General features: G+C 26.8%; 1 protein-coding gene across 2 annotated transcripts in view; it reads right to left on the reverse strand.

The window, feature by feature from the left end:
* Window positions 1-15,213, reverse strand: part of LOC124430299 — a 157,690-nt gene extending 142,477 nt beyond the window's left edge. The window contains exons 1-2 of one of the 2 annotated variants that reach the window (XM_046976636.1): window positions 15,202-15,213; window positions 14,799-14,888 (exon numbers count right to left, since the gene is read on the reverse strand). The gene's annotated coding sequence lies outside the window, so the exon portion shown is untranslated. Of the gene's footprint in view, window positions 1-14,798; window positions 15,132-15,201 lie in introns of those variants that run through there. The other variant, XM_046976635.1, reaches the window with a different exon arrangement.
* Between the last annotated feature and the right edge of the window lie 4,630 nt (window positions 15,214-19,843).

Below are 19,843 nucleotides of genomic sequence, written 5' to 3' on the forward strand. Positions count from 1 at the left end.
ATATTATATTAATGTTTTTATAAAAAGTCCAACTTTCGCATTATCAAAATGTTCTCTCCTTTTTTTTTTTTTTTTTTTTTTTTTTGATATTAAAAGGAATACTACTACCGAAAAATAGTATAAATGATGATATAGGAAAAATGTCGTGGAAAATTCTTTCGTTCGTGTCGATAATGCATCTCATTTTTCCTCCCACTGATGCGTTTCTGATGACCATAAATTTTTATTTTTTTTTATCATACGAATGATACCTCAAGATTATATGTATATATGTATATATATATATATATATATATATATATATATATATATAACATTATAAAGATCGACAAAATTACTTGTTTATATTAAAATAACAGATACACGTATAAACTGAGATATATTGAAATATCGATTTATCAATGAAATGAATTTTATATTGAATTTATTTATTTTGTAGCCATCCCTCGACAGTTTCTTCATTCTTAACGCGTTCGAATTTTTTTTTCTCTTTTTTCTTTTTTTTTTTGAGGCTCTTATCCACAGAATAGAAAATCAAAGTGGATTTTCGTGTTGAAGTGGGTGCCCGGGGTTCTAAACATACCAATTATAGGTAAAATGCATTAACAAACTCCTTTGTACTTGTTTCACCCTGCTGCGAAAGTTTCTCAAAGGTAGAACGTCTCGCCATGTGACGCCATACGTTATTATTGATAATTTTTGTTTATTAAGATTAACAAAGATTTTGAAGTAATTTGTCAAATGCATTCGAGTTATGTTGCATCATCACGTATGTATATTTAATAATCATATTTTTATGAGAATATTTTTTATATGAAACATCTTTATGTTCGATCGAATATTCAATATTAGATATCAGATTTCGAAAAATTTATTCATAAAAGTATCGAAGTCTTTTTTACATAATTGATAAATGCTAATGAAGGTAACGTAGCTAATTAATTCAGTGTTCAATTTAATGGAAAAAATAAATATTAGCATTGGTTCGGCAACAGTATATATTATCTCTTTCTTCTGTTTATCTATCCATTTGTTCATCTATATCTATATTTCTCAGAATAATAGATATTCGCTCCTCTCGTTAGGTAGATCAGAAATCAAAGTTATGTATTATTTGCTCGTAACGAGAAATCTATTATCTCCCAATTACACCGTCTACTCGTAAATCTGTTGTAACGTTACGCTGAAGAAACACACGATCAAATTTTGAATAATGATCAGAGAAGAGAGAGAGAAAGAAAGAGAGCGAGAGAGAGAGAGAGAGAGAGAGAACTTTTTTATCACTAAAAGAAAAAGAATGCATTAGAATAAAATTGACAAGATTTCTCCAAGAATTGAAATTATATCATAATTTCATGAAATTCAATTATTTGCTCTGTTACTTTGAGAAGAATATAACTTTAATACGTATTAAAATGAAAAGCACGTTTGAAAAAGAAATGATTGTACGCATTGAATTATTTATTTGAAGAAGTTCAAGTTCAACGATCATTTCTTATTATTGTCATTATTTAGAAAATATTATTCTCATATTGAAAATAAATAAATTTTAAAAATCGTTGGGCAACATGATATACGATTTCTTCATTTTAGAATGGCAGAAGAAAAGGAAAAAAAAAAAAAGAAAAAAAAGAAAAAAAGAAAAAAGAAGAATTGGTAATATATTGCTAGCATAAAAGATTTTTCTTCTATTTCGCTAAACTAAAAGTCATAACATCGATATACGATTTCTCATTGATAATTCAAATCTCTTTCGATCATTTTTCATGACTGAAAGTGTTTTTTTTTTTTCTTTTATATTGAAATCACGAGTTATAAATTTATTGTTCATAAAGTCTGCGTTATATATTTTCAGAATGATAAATTGTCTACTGTATATTTTAAATGTATGAAAGTATATATATGAAATAAAAAAAAAAAAAAAATTCGAATTTGAAAAAAATGAAGATAATTGTCGAAAAATTTATGAAGATCGTTAACGTTTATATTTGGGAAAAATATATAAAAAGTTTTTATATTGAATTTTATTATATTTGCCGTAAAAACAAAATCCTTTCAATTATGTAAACACGTTTCTGAATTGCAATCAACTCTTAATATAACATATTTTTGCGTTGATGTGAAATAAATAATGCATTTAATATCCTTTGAAGGATATATTGCTCGATATGGTAAATAATATATTAAATGAGAGTTAATTAAAAGAGTTTTTATCTCAACAAATTCGTATCTAATAAATTTCTCTACTTACAAATAGAAACTTTATGTCTTGGAATTAAATGAAATTTCTCTTTCTAGCTAATCCAATAATATTCTAATTATTCATTTTCACTTTTAATAAATTCGATATAGAAGTTCTCAATTTTTCTCGCTAGATTTTTCCCGCTAGATCTACCAAACAAATTTTTAATTGCAAGATTAAATAAAATCGTTTATCACATTTTATTAATGAATATTTGAGAATATCCGAAATTCTGGTGACTGAAAATGATGATAAAATGTGATCAAGTGTATTTCTCGTATCTACGTTTAAATACGATTTAATACACACATACACACACACACACACATATATATTTCCTAATCTGCAGAAAATCCACAAATTTACTTGCCATAAATGTGTTAAAAAAAAAAAAAAAAAAAAAAAAAAAAAAGAAGGAAACCCTTTATTTAAAAAATTTTTAAAAAATTTCCAATTATTAAACGAATCACGCATCATCGTATACTTCTACATATACAGTTAAACGAATTTCTCTCAACGTTTATTCGATATGATCACGTAACAAGTAAACACGATTGCAATTAATAACACGATGAAACGCGTGATGCATAAAAGTTGACAAATATTCGCCTGTCAGGTATTAATAATATCTACGTTGGAAAATGAAACATTTTGTTTGCATGATCACGATTAATTAATAATTGCATTATAAAAAAATAAAATATAGGAATAAATGTGTCTAATAAATAATAACATAAATATAATAAATTATTATAATTAAAATATCGGTCAATTCATTTAATATTCAAACAAAATTCTAATAATGTTCTATTTTATAGGTATTACGTTTAATTGCAAAAGTTTAAAATGAGATTCTGATTTTAACGTCCATAAAAAGGGAACAGCAATAACGTAGAAAATACGAAACGATACGTATGGAATCATGAAATAGGATTTTATTTTATTTCATTTTATTGTTATGTAAGACTACTCATTCTCTTTTATAAAGAACGTTATCATTACCCAGTTTTCTTTTCTTAATGCGTTCGTTGTCCTTCAAAAGCAAATACGACTTCCAATTATGACGAAAAGTACGCATGAACGGTGGAAAAGAATGAACGTTTGGTGTCTATTTTCTCTCCTTTTCTTTTTCTTTCTTACTTTACTTTACGACACGAATGTAAGTGGCAGGCTATTCTATAGTTAGATATCAAAATATCTTTCAATAGAAACTGCAATTACGGATGAATAAACCTTTTAGATAGAAATTTTCTTTTTTCTTAACTTCCAAATAAATCTATTTTTCCATGATTTTACAAATCCATAATACATGAATAAAACTTATCTAAACCGATTATATTAATACAATAATTTTTAATAATTGAATCTTTTAATTCTTTTAATCCTTTACAATAATAATGTATCATTTAATCGTTCAATAAAACAGATCCTTTTGGTATATCTTATGAACAAAAATGTTTTTTCAAAAAATTATTTATATAACTTACGGCATTTCTATTGTACTTTTTTCTTTTGAGAATTTTGCAATTTGCAATGTGCAAGATCCATTTTTTTTTTCTTTTAATTTAAGTTATTAATCGATAAATGAGATTCATCGATAATTTATTTTTTTTTTTTTTTTCATGTACAAAGAAGTTTTTATTTAACGAAGGAATTAAAAATCGACAAAGATCAAATTTAATACAACGACGAAGGAAATTAATCCTAGAAAATATCAAAGGTTGAAATAGGTAAGGTTTGGTCATTATATGAAAGGAGTTATCGATCAAAGTCGATCAGGATATGTTGAAACTTCTTCGATTAAAGTTATTGCAATTTAGTTGAAAAACTGTTATAGTTGAGAGTAACTTGATTTTTCCTTTTTCCATCCATCCAATTAGTGTTTGACTCATGTCTTTGCGTGATTGTGATTAAAAGTTAAAAGATTTGAAAAAAGAAAAAAGATATTAGAAAAAGGAAAGAAATTAAATGGACAACATCGTAAGAACATTTAATAACTTGTTCGTATATTTCATTTGGTTTAATTGAAATAAAATTTGCATGGAAAAAAATTTTATAGCTTTTTAACTCATTAGATATCTATATCTATATATATAGTCGTAAATATGTCGTAAAATTGAGTTAAGATGAACGAATGATACCGACATGCTATGCGATGAAATAATTGTCATGACAATTTATTTCATATAATTACATAATCGTGACAGATTCATTTTTTATTATTTTTCTTGATAAGCAACGCATATATGTTTACATATAAGAGAAGAATTTTATGTCGTAGATTTTCTTTCTCTCTCTCTCTCTCTCTCTCTTTGCATATGTTGCGAATGTACAGAAATGAAAATGACGGGATATAAAGCGAAATGTAACGAAAGTAAAACGAATGCAGAGTAAAACAAAAGCTCGGACAGAGCTTTCAATATTTGATTTTCCATGTTGTTAATATCATGCAACACGTAGATGGATTTTATATTCTATTTCGCTCTTTTTTTCTTTTATCTTTTTTGGTCAATTGACAAAATAATGCGGAATACCAATGTACATATGTAAAAGAATTTGCAAAAGTTACTTGTCATACATCGCACGTGCCGCATATACGAACGAACAATCGAACAATGCTGTCAGTTCGGTCTAGTCGTCCTTATGATGATGTAAAAAAATGTAACTTTAAATAGAACGAACTTCATGCTAACTCATATTCAGTATGTCGAATTGCGCGAGATGATGAATGGACTACGGATGTCCTTTTTATGATCTGAATTTTTCTTTTTGACTATTTCCGTCCTTTTCATCGCATCCTTTTCCTTTTTTTTTTCTTTCTTTCTTTCTTTCTTTCTGTCTTTTCCATTTTTTAACCAGTATCTATATCGAACATCGCCGAGCTCAGTCTACTCACGAAAGTTTGATAATTAACGAACACGTTCGTCTACGATTGGTCAGCTTTAACGAACTTATTTATCAGTGAAGCATGACGAGAATCTGTAACGTTATTCCCATAAAACGTTTCGATCGAGTAATCTGATCGAACGTCAACGATGCGTGACCTGCTGTTACGTAAATCGATCAAAATCGTGGGTTACAATTTTCCGATAGACAAACACTTCTTGCTTGACTAGATTATAGTGTGTATGTATATGTCATCTGCACTTATCCGTAAGAGGAGAAAGAAAAAGGAAAGATAAAAGAAAAATAAAGCAAAAAGAGACAAATTGTAAATTTCAAGCTTCTCGAGTCAACAAATATTTTGCTCATAAATTTTATTCATGAATATGGAAGACGTGAAACGCGAAAGGAAATTTTTACGTTCATTGTTGACAAAGGTCGGTGATCCTTTTTCTTAACTTTTATATGAGACTACATAGGAATTATTAATTTCAAATAAAAATGATAAAGAAATCATGAACGATAGAGACATTTTATTCGTCGTTTTTTTTATTTGAACGATTATCTTTATCTACAAATTTGTATCACGTTTTTGCTAATCGTATATCGTATTTAATATTTTAATATAATCAATTAAATTGTTAATAGCAGTAATAGTTTTTATTATCTGAACATTTTACTATTTATTAGTTCGTCCAATATATTTTTACATATTTTATTTGTTCTCCAGAGTTTTATCTTCTTTCTTTTCGTCATCGTTATACTTTATTACTTTGAACATAACTATTATACTTTTACGTAGGTTGATTTATCATTACTATCATTTTCTCTGGAATAAATTATGTTTTACTACGTATAAATTATCTATGTATACAACTTGATTGGCTTCTTTTTTATCGTTTACTTATATCAAAATCATCTCGCCTAATCTTTTATCTGTGTATGAGACATACATAAATCGATGACGAAATCACTTTAATTGATGTTCAAAGTGTGTCCTTGTAAAAGAAAAAAAAGTGCCTTCTGTCATGAATTTTCATATCTCTATCAACAACGCGTTCTCGATGCTTTATATCGTTTACATTTTTTTTCTCCCGTTTGTTTTTAGTTCTCTCGTCGTCATTCCGATCACCTTGAAAACAGACCAAGCGCGAAGGACACATTCAACATACAGTTTCGTTTAGTTTGATTTCTAATCTTCTGTTGAACAGTCGTTTCCTTTCGTCTCGTTCTTTCTCGCTTATAAAATTCCAATTAATTACGAATATATACTTATAATTATTATTTCGTTTATCATTGAGAATAAAAATTCGTCATTTCTTTAATATACGTACATACACACACACACACACACACACACACACACACACACACATATATATATATATATATAAAACAAATAAACAAATAATTTAACATCGAGTATCTTTGCTGAATAGATTTAAAGAAGAAGTTTGAATTTTTAAGACACCTACAGAAATTAGTATGCTATATGAAGTATAGTAATAATTAGAAAAAGAAACGAGGCTTTATTCTTTATCATTGATATAAAATATAGTACAATAAAATACATACGAAAACTATTACATATGTATTGTTTTCGAGGAAATCGATTCATCATGAAATTTACTATTCAAAAAGAACTATCTTGAATCAATAAATTAAACGATATTTATAGCAAGTTCGATTTCAACGAACGATCCTATGCATAATTTCTAAGTTGCCAAGCATCTATTGCGGTATAGAAACGTTATATCACACACTTGGGAAAAACGTATTTGGCATTATTCCAAATCGAAATCGATTCCTCGATGCATTATAATGCATAAATTACTAGAATCGATATTATAGTATCTTTTCACGTAATACAACTCTTATAGTTAGTAGATTTATACATGACTCATACTTTTTATTTTTTCTGAAAAACATGAATTTTTAATGAACTTCTAATGTATACACGAATATCATATAATTTTGATATTTATATTCGTAATATTTCATACCATATCATATGAATTTCTCTTAATATTTTATTCGTAATTATAAAATTCGAAAAAAAGAATTTATTTTTTATTTATTTATATTTTTAATATTTCTTGTTATTAACTTGTATTATTTTTATTATCTATATATATATATATATATATATATATATATATATTATAAATTTATTTTAATTTGACATATTATATATCATAAATGTATATCCACCTTGAAACAATAGCAGTTTAATCTTAATAAAAATTTATCTTTACATCGAACGATCATTATTTCTATCTTAAAGTTAACCCCGAATAAGAAACGTATGTCGAAACGTAACTTCGATCCATTAATCATCGGTAGTAGAAAAAGATTTCTCGCTCTTTGAGATAACCATCCATTTTCGTTATCGAACATGCACTTTGCTAGAAGATCCTTTGAAAAATTCACCGAGTGGTAGCTGGATTTAAAAAGAGATATCAAAGAATATCAAGACCAAATCGTACTTGTATTTAGAACATGAAGATATAGAATTTTTGATGAAACGAATTATTATTTTAAAATGGAAGAGATACGATAAAATCTGTTTGATAAATCTGTATTTTATATGAAGCTATAGGGGAAAAAAAAAAAAAAAAAAAAAAAAGGAAAAAGAAAAATATATCATCGATCCTATCAATAATAAAATAGATTTTTTCGGTCTCTTTATTTTCATTTTTTTTTTTTCCTTTTCCTTTAATTTCGACTTCGTTTCAAATCAATATTATAGTATCTATGTCGGCTAAAAATGTTATCGATAACAAATATTGCCTTGTATATTGTCTAATGAATTTTCAAGAGTACAATTTTTTCTTTTCGTATTTATTAAATACAAATTTTCATTGAAAATTCTATAGTAAAAAGTAAAACAAAAATTATAAATGAGATAATTAAAAAATATTATACAAATATACGTATTCATACGTAGATACAATATACATATATATATCGAAGATTTCACAATTTATTTAACTATTGTTGTTATTTTATTATAGTCATTTTTTTTTTGCTGGATTCTCAACATACATATGAATGTATTATACAATATGTTCGCCGAAGCTATCGAATGATTCTTTCATTTATGTAATTCGATATATGTAAATCGATATTATTTTTTCGTCATATTATATCGATAACGTATCATATCAACTGTATAAATAGACATATTTATGTATCTACGTATCATATAGCTATAATTATTCATGTAGGCTAATCATAGTCTCATAAAAAACGTAATCAACGATAAATCATATTCGTATGTCGAGATTCTCATTGATATTCTTTCATAAAGCTCGTACTGTTTTTTTTTTTTTTTTTTCGTAAAGGCGATCCTTTTTTTCTTTTTCTTTCATTTTTAATATTACTTTGAATATTTGCAGAATTTGTTTGAAAGAATGTAATTTTGGATTTACCATGTTTATTAAGTAAACCGTAAAAAAAAAAAAAAAAAAGAAAAAAAAAAACAAAAAAGAAAGGAAAAGAAATTTTCCGAGTTTTTCCTTTTTGAATCTCTTCGTTAATTATCCCGCAAATGAGGGTAAAAAAGATTTACAAAGTGACCTCGAGAGTAGGAGACACTGAATGAAGGGTTCGATTAATCTAGCTATATAGGTCTGTGCTTAATGGTTTTCTTTCCAGGTATTTTCTGTCCGTTAATTAGCACCGTAAAGAAAACGCACCCTTCGAAGTCAGCAATCAATTACGATCTCGTACTTGCGTCGACATTTTTCTTCTCACGCGTTTATTAGATAACGATTAACGAACCAGTCATGATCTTTTTCTTCTATATTTTTTATTCCTTTTTTCTTTTTTCTTCTTTTTTTTTTTCCTTATAACAATTTCCATGTTAAAGTGCTACGAATTTTAAAAAATACATTCAATAAAAATTAAAAAAAGGATGTTATTAAAATTAATGTTAGGTGGACTTTTTTTCTTTTCAAATGTGTCAAGTGTCAAGTTTTTTATTTACAAAAAAAAAAAAAAAAAATAAAAAAGAAAACAAAAAGAAAAAATGAAAAGAAAGAAAATGACGTTGAGGTATAATTCAAAAATCAGTATGTATATATATCAGTATGTATAACTGTTAAATATTTTTGTGTCTTTTTAATACCATATCCCTGTAAAAATCCTTTTGATTATAATAATTTGACACAAATGCGTTATAAAATAAATAACGCCTACGTTGCATCCCTCGTTTCTTTGATTATACTGAAGGTCGTTCGTCGTCAGAAAGAACTACATAAAAACGAGAAAGATAGAATAGGATATCATAAGAAGGACTAAGTCTTGAGTTTTGTGTAATACGTAGACCAAACGTATGTCCTTAGATATTTACATGTTTTGAAAAGAAATGTTGGAGGCCCTTAAGGCGCTCGTTATATGTTACCTTTAGTTTTTACTAGGTTCGTGTCAAGAGTTTTATAAATTGAGGACAAATTTTTTTGTCGGTTGTAATCTCCTCTTTTTAAATGTCATTCCTATTATTTACATTATTTTTAATTTGCAAATTAAATTATTAATTACTATTCAAATTACTTTATTATTATTATTATTATTATTATTATATTCGTTAAGAAGTCAAAGTTTATTGGATTTATTTTAATTTGTTAATATTTGTGGAATTTTATTACTTTTATCTTCTAAAAGATATTTTCAAAATCATTTTATATTCCATAATATTTTCATATTTCTGCAATTAATAATTGAATATAAATAATTTATTTATGTATATCAATATTTTAAATTTTCAAAACATTTTTTAAAATGAAGGAAAGAGAGAGAGAGAGAGAGAAAAAAAAAGAGAGAGAGAGAGAGAGAAATTTTTAATGATTTATAAAAATATAAATTCTTTGATAACCGATATGAGATTTTATAATACGTATATTTAATATCTTATGTGAAATATACATAAATAATTTTCTATTTATTTTCTATTGCCAAGAGACATGACGTACGTCAACACTAACAGCGAAAAGTCTTTCTCATAGATAAATCCATACTTAGAAGAATTCTCTGGAGATTACAATATCGATTCTTGGTTCAGGAAGCGAGATATATCCTGGTTGATGGTAGTGTAAATTATTTCAACTAATTAGAAGATAGTTGAATAAAGATATTGTGGAAGTTTCAACGTTATAACGTTATAGTCATGCAGGTCATAGAATTATGAATTAATCAAGAATTTAGGAAATATTCCATAAATTACGATCGACACGATCAAATAATATTATTACAGATGGTAATAATATTATTATAGGTTATCTTTAAAACTTTAGAAACATTTATTTATAAAATCATTAAGATCGATCAGAATATGTGATCATATATTTTTAAATAAGAGACACTTGGTATACATGTTCAGTAGTTCTATAAGTTTAACATGAATCTATGTAGATATATATATATATATACACATGTACAAATATGAAAATTTAAATCCAAACATACATACATGTATAAAGATGAAAATTTAAATCCCTTTCTCCCTCTCTCTTTCTTACTTTACACTTATACCTTCTTACTTTCATAAGTTATATGAGTTAACTTTCTTACACAATTACACAAGATTACTAATAATGATAAGTACAAATGAAATTTCAAATTAAAGAGAAAAAGACAATGAGAAAATAATTGATGACAGAATAGAAATTTGAGCTAATTTATACTGATGCAATTAGTACTTCGAGAAACATTTAAATAGATCAAATAGACGCATGCTTTCATTTTAAATGACTTTGCCTTTATTCTCTTGATTCCTTTCGTAATTTGCGTTATATTCTTATATACAATTTCTTCAAAAATACAGACTTCATTAATTACAAGTAAGGTAGGGCTGTCTCATTATTTCCTTTCAAACCATTGTGATTCGGTATATTCATTCAGTATATTATCTTCAAATAATTATTTGTACCTTGTAATTGGATCATTTACGTCCATTTGTAATTATCCTTTATTTTTAAATATATTTTATTAAAATATTTGAGAATAAATGCATTAATAGTAATTAATGTTTTATTTATTGATTCTATGCAAATATTTATCTATAAAATATTTTACGAAAGATTTATTAAAATTTATGTCAATGATCATGAAAATAAATTCAATGTAATATTTATAAAAATTTGTTTTGATTAATATCAATTTATTTAATTAATCTATTATTAATTATTTCAAAAGAAAAAATATACTATGATTATAATTGTACAATGATCATAATCATTGGTATGCATTATTGCGAAACAGGGAGAATAGTTTACTCGGTCGAATCAAATTTTCAATCGTTTTGATAATCATGCGAACTCAGTATGCTCGAAATGTTCAACAAAATTACTAATTTCTGAGTTGGTCAGAATGGCACGTTTTGTGAATGTGTTTCAACTGAATAGCATATTACGTTTTCGTTAACTAGACATCTGATAAAATGAACAGTCAACATTGGACGATAGTTTCGTAGATATGCACGAATGAAAATGAAAATTTGTAGATGTTAATAAAAAGAACTTAAAGTTCTTTGGAATATCAAGATGTTTTTTTTTAAAGAAGATTACAAAATAAAATGGAAGCATCTTGTATAATACTTGAAAGTTGCGAAAGCTACGTTCTTTCTTTTTTTTTTTTTTTATTTTTTTCTTGTAATTAGATGTCCCACCATAAGAATATCGTGTAATCACGAAAATAATTAACTTACGATCGATTAAAAATAGTATTACGATATTAAAAAGTAATCGACTAGTACTCTAACTTTAATGGAAGGTCTTTCTTAAGCTCTTTAAAATTACCTTAAGTGAGAACAATTCGAGGATACTTAACGCTAGTAGTTGCTCGTACTTTTCAAGTAGTACTTAGAAACTAAATTTGAGACAAATAAACGAGTCGAAATTTGAATTTTCAGAAAGAAATCGATCAAGATAGAATGTTAAGGTGATTTGGAAAAAAAAAAAACAGAAAAGAAAAAAGAAGAAGAAGAAGAAGAAAAGAAAAGTGAAAGAAAGAAAAGAAAAGAATTGGAGATGTGGAAAAGTTGAAAAACTCGATATATTATTTACTATGAGTATTCAAATGTAAGAAAAAGATTAATTCTATCGTACAAAAATGACGAATTCTTAAAGTATCGCATTGAGATACAATAGAATAAAAAGTTATTAATGGTATGATATTCTTTCGAAAAAAGAAAAGAAAAAAATAAAAAAAAGGAAAAAAATGGAAAAGAAAAGAAAAGAAAAAAATGATATAACATTTTCGTATGGAAATTAGAATGATTTAATAGCTTGTCTTTGATCGAATCGATTTTAGCAGAGTTCTTGTTACGGACAGTGATGAATAGTTTTGTCCCTTTAACACGTACCATTCTGACGATTCATATAACATATCCAACAGACAATCAAGAGCATGATCACAATGTTCATGATAGATCCGATCCCGTCATTCTATTGTTCTTTCATTCAATGTTACATGAATCTATATTTGCCCTCAATGTCACTAATGATTTTTCTTTTCTCGGGTCATCGTAAATAATTACGATTCGAATAAAATCCATTCTTTAATAAAACGATTTAGGCTATACTTATCGATCTTTTCTTTTTTTATCTTTTTTTTTTTTTTGCAATGAATTAATTTATCTAAAATTCTCTTTCATATAATTTATACGTTAAATAAATTTTCCACGTTCACTTTCATAGATCCAAAATTCTCTCGGTTTAATAATTATTAATATCTGTCGAACAAAAATGTGACATGTGACTTTTTCCTTTTTTCTTTTTTTTTTTCTCCTTCTTCTTTTTTTTCCTTTTGATTAAATATAATTATATTTAAAGATAATCATGAATCATTATCGTGGAATTAAATTGGAGCGTAATATCCGTTTGGTAGATTAGAGACAAAAAGAGGGAGCGATATTATTTGAGCTCGAGGGAAAATTTGGTAACTTAACAACATGAAGTCTTTCATTGCAATGTTAGGAGCAACTATTACAGGAAATGAATATTCTTTTGAACATGCTTTACGACGATATTTCTAATATCCGGCCTGATTTTAGTGGTTCGAGTTATAGGAATGTAAGTTAAAAATGAAGGAAGAGAAAAAGAGAGAAAGAGAGGGAGATAGAGAGAAGGAGAAAGTTGAAGTTGAATCATTTTCGTTTATGCATTTTATCGTGTTCATGTTAGACGACGTGTAACCCTTGGGATTTATGGAAACATACAGGAAATGGTAGTGAAACTCGAAGAACCACATATAGCAAGGAAATCCGAAATTTGTATGTATGTATGTATATATATACAATAGACAGAGAGAGAGAGAGAGAGAGAGAGAGAACAGTTTCAGTTAGATATTTTATAGTTTCCTTTAGTCTTTTAAGGAGTATCATTCTGAAGGTTAGTATTTTTAAGTTAAAAGACTTAAGATTTAAGTATTCAACTTTTTTTTTCCTTTCTCTCTCCCTCTCTCTTAAAAATATATATATATATATATATATATATATATATATTTTTTTTTTACTATATTTCTATCCTTTCTTTTTACCAACGAAAAATTTATTCTGCTGCATATCTACGTGAAACTTGGATTCCATCCATGAAAATTTATTAATCTTATGAATGGCGTTGAATGATCTTCATGCGGATAAAGTAATTTAAACTAAGTCTTTAAATGAAGTGACTATAACAAAATGATATAACTATTCGCATTTTTCAATATATTTATTTTATTTATACGTTAATAGTTTCTATCGATCGTCGAAATGTTACATATTTCTAATCTGATTGTGGTAGGAATTCCATGAAATGTAATTATAAATGGTATATTTCATAGATGTCATCGCAAGTATTAAATTTACTTAATGTATACATATTCGACTAATTTACTATCTGTCCGAAAGGACTTAAATGCAGGACAAGGAACGATTTATTATATTGCATTAGTCGATTAATTTGGAATAATGAATTTTACATTAGCTGCTCGAAAGGTATATAATTTGTACGAGAGAGAGAGAGAGAGAGAGAGAGAGAGAGAGAGAGAGAAAGAGAGAGAGAAAGTTAAAAGAAAAGATACTTAAATTTCCATGTTAATGATAATAATACGAGTAAATAAAAAAAAGAAATATATATATATATTTATTTATTTATTTATTTATTTATTTATTTATTTGTTTATTTATTTCACATACTTTTTATGATAAACAAAAAAGAATGAAACTCTTTCAGACTTCTAAATTAATTTCGCGTTAGATTCCAAATTAATTTTGTGAAGGATTACCTCTAATATGTAATTTCTCTTCCTCATTGAATTGCCTGGCCCTAGTATTAATTAGAATTAGATCTTATTGTTAGGAAAGTCTCGTTAGGGTTGAAATTGTCTCTCTCTCTCTTTCCCTCTCCTTCCCCCCTTCCTCTCTCTCTCTCTCTCTCTCTCTCTCTCTCTCTCTCTCTCTCTCTCTCTCATACTCACTCTCTCTATTGTGGTTACTTCAACAAGCTCACTTAAATAGTTTCTCGATGATTTAATTAAAGTTACCCAGAATTTCATGCAAAGTGAAACTTTCTAAGTAATGGCAAGTTTTTATCCACAAAATATCTAATATATATATATATATATATATATATATATATATATATATATATATATATACATAGATATTATCGTAGGGAATGATTCTTACCTTTAGTCAAAGGATCGACCTCTCGTATTTTGGTTTCCATTTATGTGAAAATTCACGTCTATTCTCATATCCGGTCCTCGATCGCATCTGCTGCACCCACAAAAACTTATATCATAAGATCTCACGTTAAACATTCTTAAAAAGTACGATCGAAGTTAATCAAATCTCTTAATGAAGATTTGCGTATGAAGAAAAGGTAACATCATTGGAACACACGGTTGATGATAATCGCGAGAGTAGAAAAAAAAGAAAAAAATAATGACAACTTATCGGAATGATTTTAATTGTTTAAGATGAAAATTAAGTCGATGTTAAAAGAAAGAAAGCAAAAAAAAGAAAAAAAAAAAAAAGAAAAAAAAAACCAATTGTATTGTTTTGAAATCACACGTTGTAATTATCATACGTCATATTTGTCAATTTTATGAAACACTAATGAAATCGTCGCGTTTTCTTTTTAATGAAAATAAATGAAAGAGAGAGAGAGAGAGAGAGAGAAAAAAAAAAGAAAAGTATAATGAGTAACGAAAGGACGAAAACGACACGAAGAAAATCGAAGAAATTCGGAGTATTTCCTTTCTTTTTCTTTTTTCTTTTTTTTTTTTCTTTTTTTTTCTTTTCTTTTTTTTTTTTGCTCCTTTCCTTTTCTTTCCCTTCTCTCGCGTTCGGAAGAAAAGTTTGTTGGATAGATCGATTGCTATCGCGAAAACGTTTCGATTCTCGAGCGATTCGATCTCTCAGGAAAAGGACTAGAAGTAAGGTCCAACCGAATGTAGATACGCGCGTATACTGAAGTTACTCGTGGATGCGAGGGCGCCGGCTTCAACCCAGACGCAACCCCTCTTTCGTTCCAGCATCCAAAGAGCCACGCGCGTTTTCTCTCTTATTCTATCTCATTCATTCGTTTTACTTGCGTTTATCTCTCTCTCTCTCTCTCTCTCTCTCCCTCACTTTCTTTCTTTCTCTCTCTCTCCGTTTTCTTTTTTTTTTTTCTTTCTTTCATGTTGTCTTTTTTATTGGTGTCGTAAAAAAAAGCAGTGAATTTATTTGGGATGTCACAGTTAGATACGGCTATGTTGCTGATCGTTTAGAGTTACTATTCTTTATTTCTCTTATCCTTTATTCCTTCTCTTTTTTCTCTCTACAGAGAGAAAGAGAGACAGAGAGAGAGAGAGAGAGAGAGAGAGAGAGAGAGAGAGAGAGACAGAGATACAGAGATATCGTAATCTTCCTTGCAGGATGTTTCTTACTATTGTTGATTCTCTTGTCACATTCTTTTCTAATTACGTACGCACTTTATCAATATGTCATATGCATTAAAAACATACTGATATTTGATATCATTATCTGAAATATTAGTTTGTGCGTATTTGTAATATGTAAATCTCTTTTAGGAAAAAGAAAAAAAAGAAGAAAAAATGTGAAAGAACTTATCAGCTTTTAAAAATATTCTTTTGATAATATCAATCGTTTCGATCTGACATCTAAATGTTATCTTTTATATTATTGTTCAAAGAAAAGAAGATAATTTATTGTTATATAAAATTCATTGTGCACTATAAATTTGCTATTCTTCGTTTAAAAGTAGTAATGAGTTTTTTCTTTTTATTAAATTTTTATGAAATAAATAATTATAAAAATGTAAGAATTTAAGATAATTAATCAAGTTAATTAATTAAATTAATTAATTAAGGAAATTAAGTTAATTAATATGTTGGTAAGTTTAGTTCATTTATTAATATTAAAATGCATTCGTAATTAGCAACGTAATTATTGAGGAAAAATAATGAACGTACGTAGTATCATCAAACGTAGATTTAATAATTTGTCTAGTAACTTGGCGTATAATAATAACTTCGATGCATCGAACTTAACTAGACAAAATTCTCTTCCAAAGTATCTTTATTTTGACATCGAGCTAATGATTTACCAAAATTGTTGCAAAAATAAAACATAAGATATGTGAACACATTAAAGTGAAAATGTACATTCCATAAAATTTGTCAGACAAAATTAGTTAAATACAAAGTGAAACTCCATTTAATGAATATTAAAGACGAACTTTTAAAGCGATAAAAAGTCCCATTTCTATTTGTGATTTTTTTATTCAACGTTTTAAATAAAAATATAATCACTATGCATAATTTATACGTATATAATTAATAATTTTCTAATAAATATCCAATGGAGACAGCAGGAACTTAGTATTGTAATATCTCGTTGGTTTTGATTTTACGCTTGAGATATCAAACATATATATTTAATTCTTATTTTTGTTCAGATAAACTTTAACTCTTTATTATTTAGATATATATATATATATATATATATATATATATATATATATATATGTATTAACAATTTAAAATGGATTTCGATAAATCACTTTGGAATTATATTCGTTTTATTCCATTTTCCATGCGTATTTTGTTCGAAATAAAATTATTATATATAGAAATGATCGAAAAATGCCATATAAAATTCTAAGTATTTAATAAAATTTACAAAGCATTTAAAAAGAGATTCAATGTTTTATAATAAAGAAAAAATTAAATATCCTCCTATAACGATAATCTTGTAGAACAATAAAATAAAATAGTCGCGCAAAAATAATAATCAATATTATTCCAATAAATATGCTTGCTATTTATACGATAGCCTATCGATTCTCTTAATATTAAATTGTAAATTTAGCGAGCGAACCAAGTTTTATATTGCTATTATACGACTTCCTCATAATATGCAGGTCGGAAACATCTAACAATAAAAGACAATATAATTCAAACATTTTCAGATTATATTTTCCTTGTGTATCCGTAAACATATTAAAATTCAAATATAACAAAATATCCATTCATTTTATGAATCATTAGTTCCTATAATATTACGAAAATTTGTTCTTTAAATAAACGACGTGTTTCCTTATTACGATGGAATTAAAATATGTTAAATAAATAATTATCTAATATACACGTGAAACTTTTAATTTGATAAAATAAAATCAATCGTTTACGTAATAAACATGTTTACGTAGAAACAAAGAGATCGCTGTTATAATTAATTTTATAAATCTTCAAGAACTCATCGTTTTCATATCTTTTGAAATGACGATGTAACTTTGTTAGGAATTTTCGTTCGTGCAAAAGAAGTTTGTAAAATTGCGCTAAGAAGACAAGAGAATACTTCGAGACGAAGTAAAAGTCAAACTTAAATTTATTCTTATCCAATTAATAAACGACGTGACTTTGTAAGTAACTTAGTAAGGGGCTAATGAGACGAGAATTGATAGAATAAAAGAATAAAAGTATTACTGTTAAAAAGATCGATCGTGATGAAAATTGATCATTGGCTAATTAAAGATTTTTCTTCGAGCTTAAAATTTCTGAATAAAATTTAACGTTTCTAGTGATCAATGTTTTTCGAATTTACTCAAATAAAAAAAGGGAAAAAAAAAAGAAAGGGGAAGGAAAAATATATAATTATTTTCTTCTTTCGTAAAAAAAAAATATGATAATGAGAACGAGTATTTCTTTCTTTAAAAAATATGTCACGTCCAGCAATATGCGGTCGCTTTAGACCCGTCAACAAGAGAATGTGCGGTAAAAGGCGTGAAAACTTAATTACGTTCAAAATTGTAAAGCTTCAAGCTAAAACTTTTACTCTCGCGTACCTCGTTACAGGTTTTATAAGTGGGTACAACTGAAGAATAGGTCTCGCGAAAAAGCGAGTCAAGCTTCATGTATTATATAATAAATAAGCTTTTCATGAATTCCGTATTACTAAAGAATGGCGAATTGAAGTGCTAATGTAGGTGAACTACTTGGCCTCTTTCCTTTTCTATGTCGATTGATCTTACTTTATTCATAATAATAATAATATCTGTATCTAATAAACAAATAATATATTCATTCGACAAGTATATTTGTGCAGGAATGATTAAAAGAAAAAAAAAAAAAAAGAAAGAAAAAAAAGGATGAAAAGAAAAGAAAATATTTTTGTACTACTCTTTTTCAAAAGTGATATATCAAAAACTCTCATTGTCTCTCAGAGTCATACGTGATGTTTCATGATTCTAAGTGTAAAATAAAAAATTTCTATGCTCTCTCGTCTTATAATAATCTGTCGTTCATTGTTTGAGAAAGTGCAAAAATGTCATTGAGGTATTGTCTTTGAATTTACAAAGAATTTACGAATTTACGAGATGAAACTTTTCTTCTATTTGAAACCTCTTGATCCATAGAAAACACAATATCCATAGAAAGAGGCATACCATATATCCAGAACACAAACCACAGGATCATAGAGCACGGATTACGGAACAAGAAATCCAGACGCAACTGAAATAAACCTTAGACAAAATCCAGACGCAACCAAGAATCAGGGATTAAGGCTTTTGTATTCGTATAATAGAAAGATTTTGATTAGATATTGATTATTTTGTCAATGCTTTTATATATAATATTTTCATTTTCATTGAAAAAATTATTTCAAATGTTAAAATTAATTTTCTTCATACATTCTATGCAATTATTATATTCAATGCGAGCGACTTGCACTCGAGTTTTTTTCTTTTTTCTTCTTCTTCTTCTTCTTCTTTTTTTTGTTTGTTTTGTTTTTTAATTGAACATTCTCTCTAAATTGAATGCTTTTTCGTTATTATAAAATTGTCGCCCCTTTTACTTATTCTCTTTCTTTTTTTTTTTTTTTTTTTTTCTTTTTTTCTTTTTATTAATATTATTAATGGCAGAGATAAGGAAAATATAAAAGTATTGCTTGTGTAAATATGAAAAAATGTGATCTGTAAACGTCGTTGTAGCAGCTTGTGTTACCATCCTAGGTAGAAATGAGGTAGAAATGAGATAGAAATGAAATGCACAGTATAGAGTTAATATAGACTTGTCCGTGATATAATAAAGTTTTCAGTTTTCTCCTGAGAATCATTAAAAATGATTAAAATATTCCGTTGGAAATATTTATGATACTTTATCTCCTATGTTCTCAATCTTGATAACAATTATCCTACTTGTCCTCTTTATTTCCATGTATTA

Source organism: Vespa crabro, chromosome 18 (assembly GCF_910589235.1).
Source record: "Vespa crabro chromosome 18, iyVesCrab1.2, whole genome shotgun sequence".
NCBI classification, from domain to species: domain Eukaryota; kingdom Metazoa; phylum Arthropoda; class Insecta; order Hymenoptera; family Vespidae; genus Vespa; species Vespa crabro.